Raw genomic sequence first — 14,179 nt, forward strand, 5'->3', positions numbered from 1 at the left:
CACTCCACCTCTGATTTTGATGAGATAATATCTAAGCTCCCTTTAGAATCCTAATGGAGGCAAACTCCAAATCCGATTCTCTACCTCATAAACAGAAGTGAGTCAGGAGGCCAGGCTGAGTGCTGAGACTTTTGACCCAGTTCACAAATAAAGAAGGGGTTAAGTAGTCAAGGTTCCAGCCATGTCGCCAGGCTCGTAGGCATTTACCTTGTGTTTTCTGTCCTAGCAGCGGTACACGTACAGCTTGTGCTATTGCTGGACATGGATCTGTCTCCTGTACATCTTCGCATAGGAAGGATGTTCTGAAAGGTGTTCCTAAATATTTTGATGGAGAAGGAAAGGAAGAAGGACACAGACGGAACAAATATTTATTGCGAGCCTAGCGTGTGCCATGCACTGTCAAAGCCGTGGCATATAGTCCTTTCCCAGCTCTTGGCGTATCTGAATGATTCTTTTTTTCAGGTTTCAGCTCAAAACTCACTTCGTCAGACTGCCTTCCCTGACCACCCTCTCTAAAGAGCCCCTCCTCCCCCACTATCTCTTTAACTTGCTTAGCTTCTCCATTGCATTAAAATCTGTATTTATCTTGCTAGTTTAAGGACTAGCTCCCGCTACAGACTGCAGACTCCATGAGGTCAGGACGGCATCTATCTTGTTCTCAAGTGTGTGTCTAGTGCCTCTTATGGGATTTGGCATGGTACGTGCTCAACAAACAGGTTAAATATTTACGAATAAATATTTATGATAATACATATTTATGTTCCAGCCTTTCGACTGGAATCGAATTTCGACTAATTATTCTTTAAGTTTCTCTAAGCCTCGTGTCCTATTAAGTAGGAGGTGCAGATACAGTTCTAGGGAGAGAGAAATTGTTAGAAGAATTGGCGTGAAGAGCTGTAAAGCGTTTTTCCCCAGGTCACACAGCAGCCTGTGAATTTATACTTCCTGGACTGATTATGGGACAGCTTGCAAACAAATTATCTGCAAACGAATGAAGCCTATTTTTAAAGATCCCTGTGCCTGTAAGTTCTAGGCGGTGACACAAGAGAACCCTGAGTTCCAACCTCGAGCCAAGCCCCGTGGTCCTCGAAAACTACGAATCCCAGGATGCACCGCAGTGCAAGGGCCCAGCGCTCCGCGCGCGGTCCTCCCCGACGCGCCCGAGGTCGCCGCCCCTGAACCAGGAAGACGCCCCTAACCCGGCCCGCTACGCCTCCAGGGCCCGCGCGGGGCCTGCCGGGACTTGTAGTCTCCTCGGGCTGGGAGTGCCCGCTCTGGAATCTCTGCCGCCGTCTGGGGGCTGAGGCAGCGCGGGCACGCGTGCGCAGTGCGCGGGCGGGCCGTCGTGGGCTCCGCTCCCGGCAGCTCGGTGCCTGTGGGACCAGGGGCCGCGGCGGCGCCGGTGCTCCCGAGCGAGGGCCGCCGTGAAGTTCGGCGTGAGGAGCGCGGCCGCGCCGGGGCGGGGTGAGCGGGGCCGGGCTCCGGGAGCGCGGCGCCTGCTGAAGCGAGCTGGGAGGCTCGAGGGACCGGCGGGCGCTGGTAAGTGCGGGCCCGCGGGCAGTGGGGGGCGCGGGGTCCCGGGCTGCGCCCCGAGGCCTCTCTCCTGGCCGGTCGGCCCGCGTGGCTGCACCTGGTAGAGGCCGCGGGGGCGGCTCACCTGCGCGCGCCGAGTTCTGGACGGCGGGAGGGGGCGGCGGCGGCGTCTTCCCGCGGCTCCTTCCTTTATTGTTTTCCTGACCTCGGCCCTCGGCGGCGTCCGGCCGAGGAGGGTGGGGAGCCCGGCGGCGGTCGCTGTCGCCGAGGAGCCGTGCGGTGGCTCTGCTAAAAAGTACCGTCGCGCCCTCCTCCCGGACGCCCGGCCGGCCAGCTGTCGGGGGATTCCCGGCGGGCGACGCCTGTCGAATGGCTCGACTTAAGGGCTGAGCTCACGGGGGCTCAGCTGCCTAGGGCATCGTCTTGTATTATTTTAATGCGCTTTCACTTTAGGACTCGCCGAGTCAGAAGTCGACTCCGCCCTGTGCCCTAGCATCCTGCAGTATTAGTGCTTTACCCTAGCACCTTAATGGTGCAGTGACCAGTGCGAAAGTTGGAAGTGACTTGTCCAGGGTCACGCAAGTAGGACCAAGGAGGCGACCAGAACCCAGGTCTTTAAGCTTAGAAGCCAGCTGCCAGTCTCACCGCTTTGGGACCGTCTTGAGTGGTTTGTGGTTTATTTCAGATGCTTTCTATTGACCCTCCTGGATAGACCATCAGAGGGGAAAGTGTTGTCATAATGAAAGTCGTGTTTACTGCCTTTGGTAGAATTCTAGTTATGCTGTGCCCAACAGCAGAGCATCTGCGCCCGGCTGGGCACCTAAATAATGAAAGTCGATCGCTCTGTTGGGGGCAGGTCCTAGAGGAGGTTATAGAAGATATAGTCAGGCAATTTGGGCCATTTTCTTTCCCCTGCGATTTCACCCTACAATCCTGTAATGCTTGTTTTCTTATTTTATGATTGATCGTTGTTGGTTTTGATAAGATTTTCTTTGCTTTAACGGAGTTGTTGCCGTTTGTCAATTCGTTTTTTTAACTAGAAAATCTTATTTCCTGTGTGCTTAACGACTGGAACCAATAGCGCACCATGCGGTTTATACCATAGTCTTTTATCCGAGAACTACTGATCTGTTCTGCTTTATTTCCCCCCAGGCACTCAGCTTACACACTTCCTATATTAGTTTAATGCCATTGAAACTCTACAGCAAAATTGGGGTAAGCTTTATATGATTCAGAGAAAAACTTGAAAAAATCATTTTGTAAAACTAAATGTTTTTTTCACAGAAGAACTTGAAGAATTGTTATTTAAAAAATAGTAAGATTCATTCTGACTAAAAAGTCTATTGCTTTTCATACTCAAATTTTCATAGTAACACATTTGTGGCAAAACATATTTCCCCAAGTAGAGTTAGTTTAAATCCTTAACTTGGCCATATCTTCCCAGGGGAAATTGCATTTTAGAATATTTATGTATTTAAACAAGAGTATTTAAGCTTAGCAGAATTTGAGTTAATAGTTAATTTTTTTATAGCGCTGTAAACCCTACAGTGTATCCATTGCCAGGGTTCTCTTGAAGAGTGTACCTGTATCAAAGGATATGGCCATGCATTTGTCCTTTGTGGTAAGCAGAGGATAACTTTGTGACATTAAGGAGATGTGATTTATATGTATTGAAACTGCTTCATACCTCATTTTATCTTGTTAATTAGTATTTTTATTGTTGCTTTTGGGAAAGGGGGGAAGTAGCAGGTTTGTATCCCCCTCCCCCCTGGTTTTAGCAATGTAGCAAAATAGGAAAGAGGTGGTGTGTAAATGTGAGTTTGTCATAGACTAGGAGAGACAGTAAAACAGGATAAGTATACAATTGTTAGGAAACTGCCATGAGTTCATAAGCCGGAAGGACCGTTTTAGAATTGTTTAAGGACATTAAGAATAGCATAGAGTTATTTTCTTTAAAAAGTCACTGTGGGCAATACTCACATGTTGGTTGTTAATATATAGGTTGTGATATTGAAGACCCCTAGGAGAATAACTTGGGAAAGATGGAAACATTTTATCTTTTTATAGGGCTTTTTCTCAAAAAACATTGAATGCAGCTTAAAAAAAAAAAGACTTTTATTTAAGCCTGAAAGTTCTTACATTCCTACTGCAAAACCCACAGTTACTTCTACTGATGATAATTGTAATCCAGAATGAAATCCATGAAGTAATTTATTAGCATAATTTAAGTCGGGCTTTGACATTGACGTACTGTTTGACGTTAAATAATTGTTCTTGTTTAACTGTCATTTAAGAACGAGGAAGATAAATAGTTTTCTGAATAAAATGTAGTAATTATTCAGACGTGACAGTAGTTACTCACACTCTGCCTTTATTAGACAGAAAATTTCAAGTTCTGTAGCAGTAACTGCCTCAGCTTTATTACTTTTTCACAGGCTTGAGCATTTTACTTTTGATAATATTAAAATTTGATTTTAAATTTCAAGGTGATGCTCTCATTTAGATCTGCAATGATACAATAAAATGGCTTTATTAGGAGATAAATATTAACATTTAGTTTTAATTCTTCTGACCATTTGTAAGTACCTAGCGTTTGGAAATTTATTGACTGGTATCAGAAAAGAGTTCCTAGGGTAGAAACTTTCTGTTGCTTTAGATGCTTGTCTGCAGTGCTTAATTATTTTTAGAAACATAAACGTGTGGATTTTTTTAAATTTAAAAATAAAAATTGTTGGTATTTGTTGCAGCAATAGGATTTTGTTATGCTTAATGAGTGACATTAAACCATTTGAACTCTGAGTGATATTTTTTCCTAGTAGTTGCTGTATGATAAAGAACACGTGAGTTTGTAATTCCTAGAAGATATTTAAGCAAACATGTGCTTGCTGTTTATTTTGGTAAGCCTTTGATTAGTTGAATTGCTTTGATTCAGGAAGATGGTATTTTGAGGATTTTAAATCATAAACATTCTTTGAACTGGAATTTCTGTTGAATGTAAAAGAAAAATCAAAGTCATTTAGGATATTTTTTTAACACTTAAGTCTTTAGAGTCTTAAAAATATTGAAGTCTTAAACGTTCTTTCTTACATGGAACCCTTATCAGACTTATCAGTCTGATAATTTTATTCTTCAGAAAGTTGTGGTTTTACTCCTTTGGGTAGCCTAGCCTTTAATAGTTTAACCCTTGAAATCTGGATTCTGGATTCAGTTTAACCTCTTCTTGAAGAAAGGACAGTCACAGGCACTTAGAATTGGAAGTGGTCTCAGAGGACTTCTAATGTAGCATCTTGCTGGGTACAGTAAATCCCTCATGGGAATTTCCACACCAGGTGTGCCTCTCATTACTGAGGACAGTAATGCTGTTCCACGTGTCGTCAGGTTGTCGAGCAGTCTGAGCTTGGTGAGAACAAATTGAAGACAGTTATGTTTTTCAACATTGACTGCTTTCAGCTATGCTTTGTTGGATCTTCCCTCTCCCTGCTTCCTCATGATTTCATGGGCAAATGGTAGCTTTTCTATCATTTACAGCTATTAAAAGCTCCAGTCTAATCTACTTCAGTTTAAACCTTCCATCTCCTATTAAAGCTCCACTCCTCCTTTAACCCAGTATCTGGCCACTTATTCCCTGAAGCACTTGGAGTCGGGAGGGATTGTGATATGCTCCCTGGATACCTCCTTCTTTTCCCTCTTTGTGGATGTATTTGAATAGAGACTAGTTAGAAGAAAAATGAAAAAAGGCAACTCTTTCTTACCTGGTGTTATTAAAGCCTTTTCTTGATTAACAGTGGCGAGCCATTAATGTCTAGTGGTAGGCTTCCAAACTGGAATTTTGGGTGAGATCTTGCAGGGAGACTCCCCACTGCGAAGTCCCTGGATATGAAATTTGCTGTGGGTAAACCTTTACCAATCTACACTCCCTCCTCCTCATTTCTGTCTTCTCAGTCTACTTGCTGGTTCCTATGAGTGTTTGGGGGCAAGGTGGGTTTCTCTCTGCAGCCAGATTTTTTGATAACAGCAAGACAGCTCAAGTCCAGCTACCTTCTGTAATTTACACTTAATCCACTGGAAACTTACTTCCTTTTGATGTCAAATGGTGGCTGGCAGCCTGCTTAAGTCTGCTCCCTTTCTGTGCCCTGCCGTTTCTCATCAATTCTCTTTGTCCCCCTGCTCAAATAGGCACAGGGTCAGTCACTCAGTCTACTTCATACGCAGACGTTGAACTGGAGAAAGAGGTGACAATTTGTCCTCCTTGTAGGCACTTCTGATCTTGGTGAAAGATTCTCTTGGGGCCCCCTACCACTGCTTTTGGGTGACCATCACCTTCCTTCTCCCAGAACACTTGGAATACTTGTCGTTTTTTTCCCCTCTCTTCTGTCTGCTGCTCGTGTAGAGTGGAATGACGGTAAGACGTTGATTAGAGTACCATAGCCCTGAGGTGTGTGGGGGGTGTCAGGGCCAGACTCCACAGGTATTTGATCCTTGATGTCTGTATATCTTAAGCTTTGTGTTTGTCGACAGTTTTGGGACAAGACTAGTCTCATTCAGCATCTAATCAGGACTTCAGTAGTGAAGTCCTGTGGGCCTAATGAAGTCTCACTGTGCAGAATTTAATTTTTCTTTTTCTTTTCTTTCTCTCTTTTTGACTTTTGTTTTGTTTTTATTTTCTTGACTTGCTTCATGGTTCCTGACGGATGAAGTGTTAACTGTGTGTATTAATTTATGAATGTTTGTATGATCTAACTCCGCCCTTAGAGCACAAGTAAAGCTGAAGGATAGATTTTGTGGAGGTTTTAATTACACAGTTTTATCTGTTCTTACCTCATACTAGCTTTACTGAAAGTATAAATCCAAACAGAAATATAGTATCAAACCTTTTCCCTTCCATCATCTCAGCAAACCAGTCGATTAAATCGTTTGCTAAATGATTTCTCATCAGATGAGGCAAAAGCGGCTTTCTGTCTGGAAACTTACACATTAATATTTGATGCAATAATTATGGGTTCCTTAATTTTTCATTCAACGAATTGTTATTGAGTCCCTTCCATGTTCCAGCCACTGTTCTAGGCATTGGAGAAACAAGAGTAAATAGAAAAAAAGTCCCTGCTCTCATGGAGCCTACATTCCAGTGTGGGGAAACAGACAAGAAATAAGTAACTGATATTGTTTGTTAGCAGTAAATACTAAGGAGAAAAATGAAGTGGGGAAGGGAGATGGGAAGTGGCAGGACAGTTTGGAGCATTTGCAGTTTCAGATGCGCTGTCAAGAAGGCTTCCCTGAGAAAGTGACCTTTGAGTTACAAGGCTCCGAGTGGAGAGCTTGTCTAGTGTAGTAGGCGTCAGTGACTAGATGAGTAATCAAGCGGGGGAACTGGGACAGGTTGGGGTGGGGGTAGGTGAAGCCTGTATGTCTTTGTAAGAGCTTTGGTTTTTTACTTTGAATGAGATGGGATTGCATTAAAACAGAGGTTCTTAACCTTGGCTGAACGTGGGAATTATTGGGGGAGCTTTCAAACTGTACTGATGCTTAGATCCCATCTCCAGAGTTTCTGATTTAATTGGTCTGGATGCTCTAATCTAGGCATCAGGATTTTCAAAAAAACTCCCAGGTAATTTTAGTAAGCAGCCAAAGTTGAAGAGACTTGAGCAGAGTGACATTTTATAGTACTGCGGAGCATGGGCTTTAGAGCCAGATTCCCCTGGTCTGGATCCTCCTGGCTCCGCAGCTTCCTAATCATGTGACCTTGGACAAGTTATTTTTAAAATCTTCTGTGCTTTGGTTTTCTCATCTGTAAAATCGTTATAAGGATTAAATTAATTTTAAATATCTGCTTGGCAAATATTGAATAAACACTCGAACATATGTTTTAATGAGATCACTCTGACAGCTGTATTGAAAATGGAGTGAAGCGGGCAGGGAAGCCCTTGCAATAATCCAGCTAAGAGGTGATGGTGGCTTGGACCAGAGTGGCAGTAATGCAAACGGTGGGATTCTGGTTATACTTAGAAGATGGAGCCAGTAGGGTTTGCTTACGGACTGGACATGGAATGAGAGAAAAAAGTCTTGATCAAGTGTGACTCCAAATTTTGCCTGAACAGCTGGAAGAAGGGAGTGACTTTACTGAGATGGGAAGGACAGAGGGGAACAGATTGCTGAGGGGGTACATCTGGGCTCACTTTGCCAAGTGTGAGAGGCCTGTTAGGTACATAAGTAGATCCATAGAGTTGGCAGTTGTATACATGAGTCTGGAGTCCAGCGGAGTGTCCAGGGCTGGAGATAGCAGTATTTAGACCTATGTGAATGAGTGAGCTCACCAAGAGATTCAGTATAAATAGAGAAGAGGTCCGTGGACCATCCCCTGGGACACTACAACATTCAGAGGTCTGGGAGAGGAAATGTTTTTTAAGGTTTCTGATGTGCTCTGGAATGAAAGATAAAAGACAATTATAATTCTTTTTTTTTTTTAACAGCTTGGTTGAGGAATAATTCACTCAAAGTGTGCAATTCAATGGTTTTTAATATATTTCCAGAACTGTGCAACTGTTATCACAGTCAAAATGCACAAAATACCACAGTCAAAAATATTAGAGTATTTTTATCACCTTAAAGAGAAACCCTGTACCCTCCCATCTCTAGGCAATTCCTCATTCCTTCCCATCCCCCATACTCCTAGGCAACTACTAATCTACTTTCTGTCTTCATAGATTTGCTCATTCTGGATATTTCAGATCAGTGGAATCATATAGTGTGTGGTCTATTTAGAGAGAAGTGATATCCGTTAGTCCCTGGCTTCTAGATTCATTAGATGCTAAATCATTTGGTAAAGGTGGGGACCATAAGATCTCACCCCTGTAAAGATACATATACGTACGTTTTGCACTTTGTAATTGGTAAGAACACTGGGGTGAAATTTTGAGACTGAACATTCTGTTCCCTAACAACCTGTTTTCTAGTGGTATTAGTATTCATTGAAGACTCTTGCTTAAATCAGTGATTATATTGGAATTGCAAAGTGATGATTTTCTATTACTGTCATATTTTCAAAGATCATGAGTTCATACTAACTCTAATTCAGATGCATTGTATAGAATTTTTCCTTTTGTATTTGTATGTTTTTTCTCTTACTGTGAAAATCTAGGTTCCTAATAACAAAATTTGTTTTATTTTACTTTAAATATAATCATAGCATCAGTATGTTGACATTGTCCTATGATGCACCTGAAGTACTATCATTTACATAAAATTGTTTCAGAATTACAGTAGCAAGTAGGATTGCTGGTCATAGGGTAAATGCACATGTTAAATAGTGCCAGATTCATCTCAGTAGGGTCGTACCGTTCTGCATTCCCACCAGCAATATAAGAGAGTTACTGTTTTCTTACAGCCTTACTTGTATTGTAGGTTGTCAGATTTTTGAATTTTTGCCAGTCTCATAGATGAGAAATGGTATCTCTGTGTAGTATAGACTTTTTTTGAACTTTTCTTATGAAAAAAAAGTTCTTATTAACCTTTCTTTTTGTAATGAAGAATTGTGAACTTCCACGAAGTAGACAGGATTGTATACCTACAGTACCTATCATCTAGCCCCGACAACTGCACACCCAGGCCATCCCTCCTTCATCCAGCCCTCCTTCCAGAGTATTCAGATAATGTTTTGTCTCTGTGTGAATAAATATCTCTAAATGATGAGGATTCATTTTCTTAGTAACGTAACCACAATACCATCACCACACTGAGAAAAATATATATCTGTTTCCTTAATATCATGAGGCAGTGTTCAAATTTCCAATTTCCTTAGATAACTCAGTGTTTTTGTTGTTAACAAGATTTAAATAAGGCCCACATGTTGTGATTATGTCTTTTCAGGTGTTTTAACTGATAAGTTCTTCCTCCAGTTCCTTTCCCCCTGCTCCCTTGGAATTTATTTCTGAAGAAGCCATGTTGTTTGTCCTGAGAAACTAATTATAGTTTGAATTTTGCTATTTGAGTCTCTGTGATATAGGTTAACGTGTGCTTTCTCTGTCTTCTCTATTTCCTATAAATTGGTAGTTAGATCTAGATTCAGGTATTTGTACCTTTTTTTTCATAAACGTTTTATAGATGGTATAAATTCCACAAGGAGGCACATGAAGTCTGGTTGCCTTTTTTTGTTTGTGGTGTCGGTAGCAATGCCTACGTATCGTATGTCATTTTGGGATTTTCTTATCATGAGTGAAGTTGAGCATCTCTTAATATGTTTGAGGGTCATTTTTATGTCTTTTTCTGCAGAATGTCTGTTCATGTCTTTTGCCCACTTTTCTATTGAAGTTTTGATATATTTCCCTTGACATTTTTTGCAGACTCTTTAAATAGTAGGGAGATTAGCCCTTTGTAATGTAAGCTGCAAGTATTTTCTACTGGTTTTGACTTGCTGATCAGGATTTGCCATGCAAAATATTTTTTAAAAGTTATTTGTAGTCAAACTTATTAATGAATTTTTTATTATGCTGGATTTTTAAAACTTTTTGGAGTTTAAATTATATACAATAAACTGTATCCATTTAAAGTTTACAATTTGATGAGTTTTGACCATATTGTTGCATGCAATAGGAGTTCCTTTATATTGTAGACTGCTGGGCTTCCCTGGTGGCGCAGTGGTTGAGAGTCCGCCTGCCGATGCAGGGGACACGGGTTCGTGCCCCGGTCCGGGAAGATCCCACGTGCCGCGGAGAGGCTAGGCCCGTGAGCCATGGCCACTGAGCCTGCGCGTCTGGAGCCTGTGCTCCGCAACGGGAGAGGCCACAACAGTGAGAGGCCCACATACAGCAAAAAAAATAAAATAAAAATAAATAAATAAAATAAAAAAAATAAAAAATAAAAATATATTGTAGACTGCTATTCCATTGTATAAACATACTACATTTTTTTTTATCTTTTCACCTTTTGATGGACATTTGGGTTGTTTCTAGTTTGTAGCTATTATGAATAAAGCTGCTACTAATAGTTGTGAATTAGTCTTTGCATGAATATATGTTTTCATTTCTCTTGAGTAAATACTTAGGAATAGAATGGCTGGGTCATTGGGTAGGTGTATGTTTGGTTTTATTGCCAGAACTTTTCCCATAGTGATTGTACCATCTTACATTCCCATCAACAGTACATAAATTCTGGATGCACCACACCTTTCATAACATTTGGTGTTGTCAATCTGTTTTAATTTTAGCCAGTCTGGTGAGTATATATGGCATCTTTTTTAAAAGAAATTTGACATTATTGAGGTATAATTTTACATACAGTACATTTTACCTCTTTTAGTGTATAGTTCTATGAGTTTTGACAGATGCATGTAATTATATAAGCTCTACCACAGTCAGGATATGCAACAGCTATGTTGCCAAAAAAAATTCCTCTCTTGTTCTTTCTCTTTTGTTCTTGTTCTCTCTTGTTCTTTCTCTTTTGTTCTTGTTCTCTCTTGTTCTTCTATCGCAAGCCCTAGCAACTCTGATATGTTTTTTATCACTGTAGTTTTTTAAAAAAATTTGTATGCAATACAGCTCACTCTATGTGGTATTTGAGCCTATTTTTGATAAATGCATAGTTGTGTATCCTATTACAATCAAGATACAGAACAGTTCCATCACTCCGTAAATTACCCTTTGAAGTCAGTCCCTCTCACTCATCTGTTCTCTGTCCCTATAGCCTTTTGGTCTGGCTTTTTTCACTTAACAAAATACCCATATTGTGTGCATCAATACTTTGTTCCTTTATCTTGCTAAGTAGTATTCCATTGTATTAGATGTACCACAGTTTCTTCATTTACCAGTTAAAGGACATTTGGTTTGTTTCTGCTTTTTGCCAATTATGAATAATGTTTTAAACGTTTGCATATAGGTTTTGTATGAACATAAGTTTTCAATTCACTTGGATAAATACCTAGGAGTGGCATTGCTGGGTCATATTGTTAAGGGTACATTTAACTTTCTAAGAAACTGCCAAACTGTCTTCCCAAGCTACTGTGCCGTTTTGCATTCCCATCAGCAATATGAGAGACTAGCCATTTGTTTCACATCCTTGCCAGCATTTGGTATTGTCAGGGTTTTACTTGTTTGTTTTTGTTTTAGCCATTCTAGTAGGTATGTAGTGGTATCTCAGTTTTTATTTGTATCATCTTCCTGACTAATGATGAGCATCTTTATGTGCTTATTTATTATTTGTATGTCTTCCTTTTTCTTTCTTTTTTATTATTTTTAAAAAAACTATGTATATCTTCTTTGTTGACTTGTCTGTTCAAATTTTTTTGCCTATTTTCCTATTTGGTTGTTTGTCTTACTGAGTTGTAATAATTCCTTGCCTATTTTTGGATATCAGTTATTTGATAGATATATGTGTACTGAATATTTTCTCCTGTTCTGTGGCTCATCTTTTGATTTCTTATTGGTGTCTTTCAGGGAGCAGTTTTTAATTTTGATTAAGTCCATTATATCAACCATTATATGGTTTAGGCTCTTTGTGTCTTATCTAAGAAATCTTTGTCTAGCCCTAAGATCATGAAGACTTTATTTATATGTATATATAAATGTTTTTAAAAATATATTAGTATATATATGTGTGTGTGTGTATATATATATATATTTTCCAGAAGCTTAATTGTACATTAGGTTTCTGATCCATTTCAAGTTAATTTTTTTCCACATGCATAGTTAATTGTTCCAGCACCATTTGTTGAAAGACTGTATTTGGAATTGCTTTGACATCTTTGTTGAAAATCAATTAACAGTATATGTATGGGTCTGTTTCTGGATGCTGTTCTGTTCCATTGATTTATTATATCTTTTCACCAATCCTACACTATCTTTATTGCTGTAGCTCTGTTGTAAGTCTTGAAATCAAGTAATGTCAGTCTGTTCTTTGGGAAATAGATTTAGCTTTTCTAGGTTATTTGCATTTCAATATATATAATAGAACCACCTTGTCAGTTTTTATAAAATATCTTGGAATTTTGATTGGATGCATTGTATCAGTAGTTCATTCCTTTCTGTATCTGGGTAATATTCCATTGTATGTATGTGCATTTACCTGTTGATGGACATATGGGTTGTTTATAGTTTTTGGCTATTGTGAATAGTGCTGCTATGAACGTTCACGTATAAGTGTTTGAGTACCTGTTTTCAATTCTTTTGGATATATACCTAGGAGTGGAAATGCTGAGTCATGTGGTAATTCTATGTTTAACTTTTGAAGAACTACCAAACTGTTTTACACAGGTGTTGTACCATTTTACATTCCCACCAGCAATGTAGGTGGGTTCCAATTTCTATACATCCTTGCCTATACTTATTATTTTCCTCTCTTAATTATATCCATCCAGGTGGGTGTGAAGTGGTATCTCACTGTGGTTTTGGTTTACATTTCCCTAATGACAAATAATGTTGGGCAACTTTTTGAGTTCTGGTTGGCCATTTGTTTTATCTTCTTTGAGAGGAATGTCTTTTCAAGTCCTTTGTCCATTTTTTAATTGGGTTTGTTTTTTCATTGTTGAGTTGTAGGAGTTATTTGTATATTCTGGATATTAGACCCTTATTTGCAAATATTTCCTCCCATTCTGTAGGTTGTTGTTTCATTTTCTTGATGTCCTTTGATGCAAAAAAGTTTTTAATTTTTATGAAGTCCTATTTGTCTTATTTTTTCTTTTGTTGTTTGTGCTTTCAGTGTCACATCTAAAAATTCATTGCCAACTCTAAGGCCATGAAGATTTTCCTCTATGTTTTCTTGAAGTTTTATAGTTCTAGCTCTTATATTTAGATTAATTCATTTTGAGTTATTTTTTGTATATGGTGTAAGATAGTGGTCCAGTTTAATTGTTCAGCACGTGGCTCTCCAGGTGTCCCAGCACTGTTTGTTAAAGAGGCTGTTCTTTCCCTATTGCATGATGTTGGCACCGTCGTTGAAAATCAGTTAGCCATAGATGTATGGGTTTGTCTCTGTGCTCTCAATTCTGTTCCTTTGGCCTGTGTCTTTCCTCATGGCGTACCACACAAGTTGACAGTTTTTACCTGCAGTATGTGTTAGTATAGTGTATTAATATTCCAAGCTTTGTTTACATTTAGAAATTTTTTAGAACTTTGGGTAAGTTCATTAAAAAATTATCTCCAAGTGCCAGATCTGTAATAACACACACATACAAACTTAATTTATAGTTTTGTTTAAAACTTTTTGGGGGACTTTCTTGGTGGCACAGTGGTTAAGAATCCACCTGCGAGTGCAGGGGACATGGGTTCGATCCCTGGTGCGGGAAGATCCCACATTCCGCGGAGCAGCTAAGCCCGTGCACTACAACTACTGAGCCTGTGCTCTAGAGCCCGCAAGCCACAACTACTGAGCCTGCATTCCACAACTACTGAAGCCCACGCACGTAGAGCCGTGCTCCACAACGAGAAGCCTGCACACCGCAACAAAGAGCGCCCCCTGCATGCTGCAACTAGAGAAATCCCATGTGCAGCAATGAAGAACCAATGCAGCCAAAAATAAATAAACTAATTAATTAAAGAAAACTTTTTGGCATGTTTCACCATTTCTCTGGCTGTATACAGAATAGTGATTTAGATAAGCAGTATATCAGGGCATATTCTAATTGAATTTTCACTGTGAGTTAAACAAAAAAATAGTTACA

The 14,179-nt window shown here is 39.9% G+C and overlaps 1 protein-coding gene across 4 annotated transcripts in view; it reads left to right on the forward strand.

Annotated features, from left to right (window-relative positions):
• The first annotated feature begins 1,248 nt into the window (after window positions 1-1,248).
• Window positions 1,249-14,179, forward strand: part of PLEKHA1 (pleckstrin homology domain containing A1) — a 56,869-nt gene continuing 43,938 nt past the window's right edge. For 2 of the 4 annotated variants that reach the window (XM_082611841.1, XM_082611843.1), the window contains exon 1: window positions 1,249-1,539. The gene's annotated coding sequence lies outside the window, so the exon portion shown is untranslated. The remainder of the gene's footprint in view (window positions 1,540-14,179) is intronic. The other 2 variants (XM_082611842.1, XM_082611840.1) reach the window with 1 other exon arrangement.

This window comes from Mesoplodon mirus (genome assembly GCF_964341445.2).
Source record: "Mesoplodon mirus genome assembly, chromosome: 2".
Lineage (NCBI taxonomy): Eukaryota > Metazoa > Chordata > Mammalia > Artiodactyla > Ziphiidae > Mesoplodon > Mesoplodon mirus.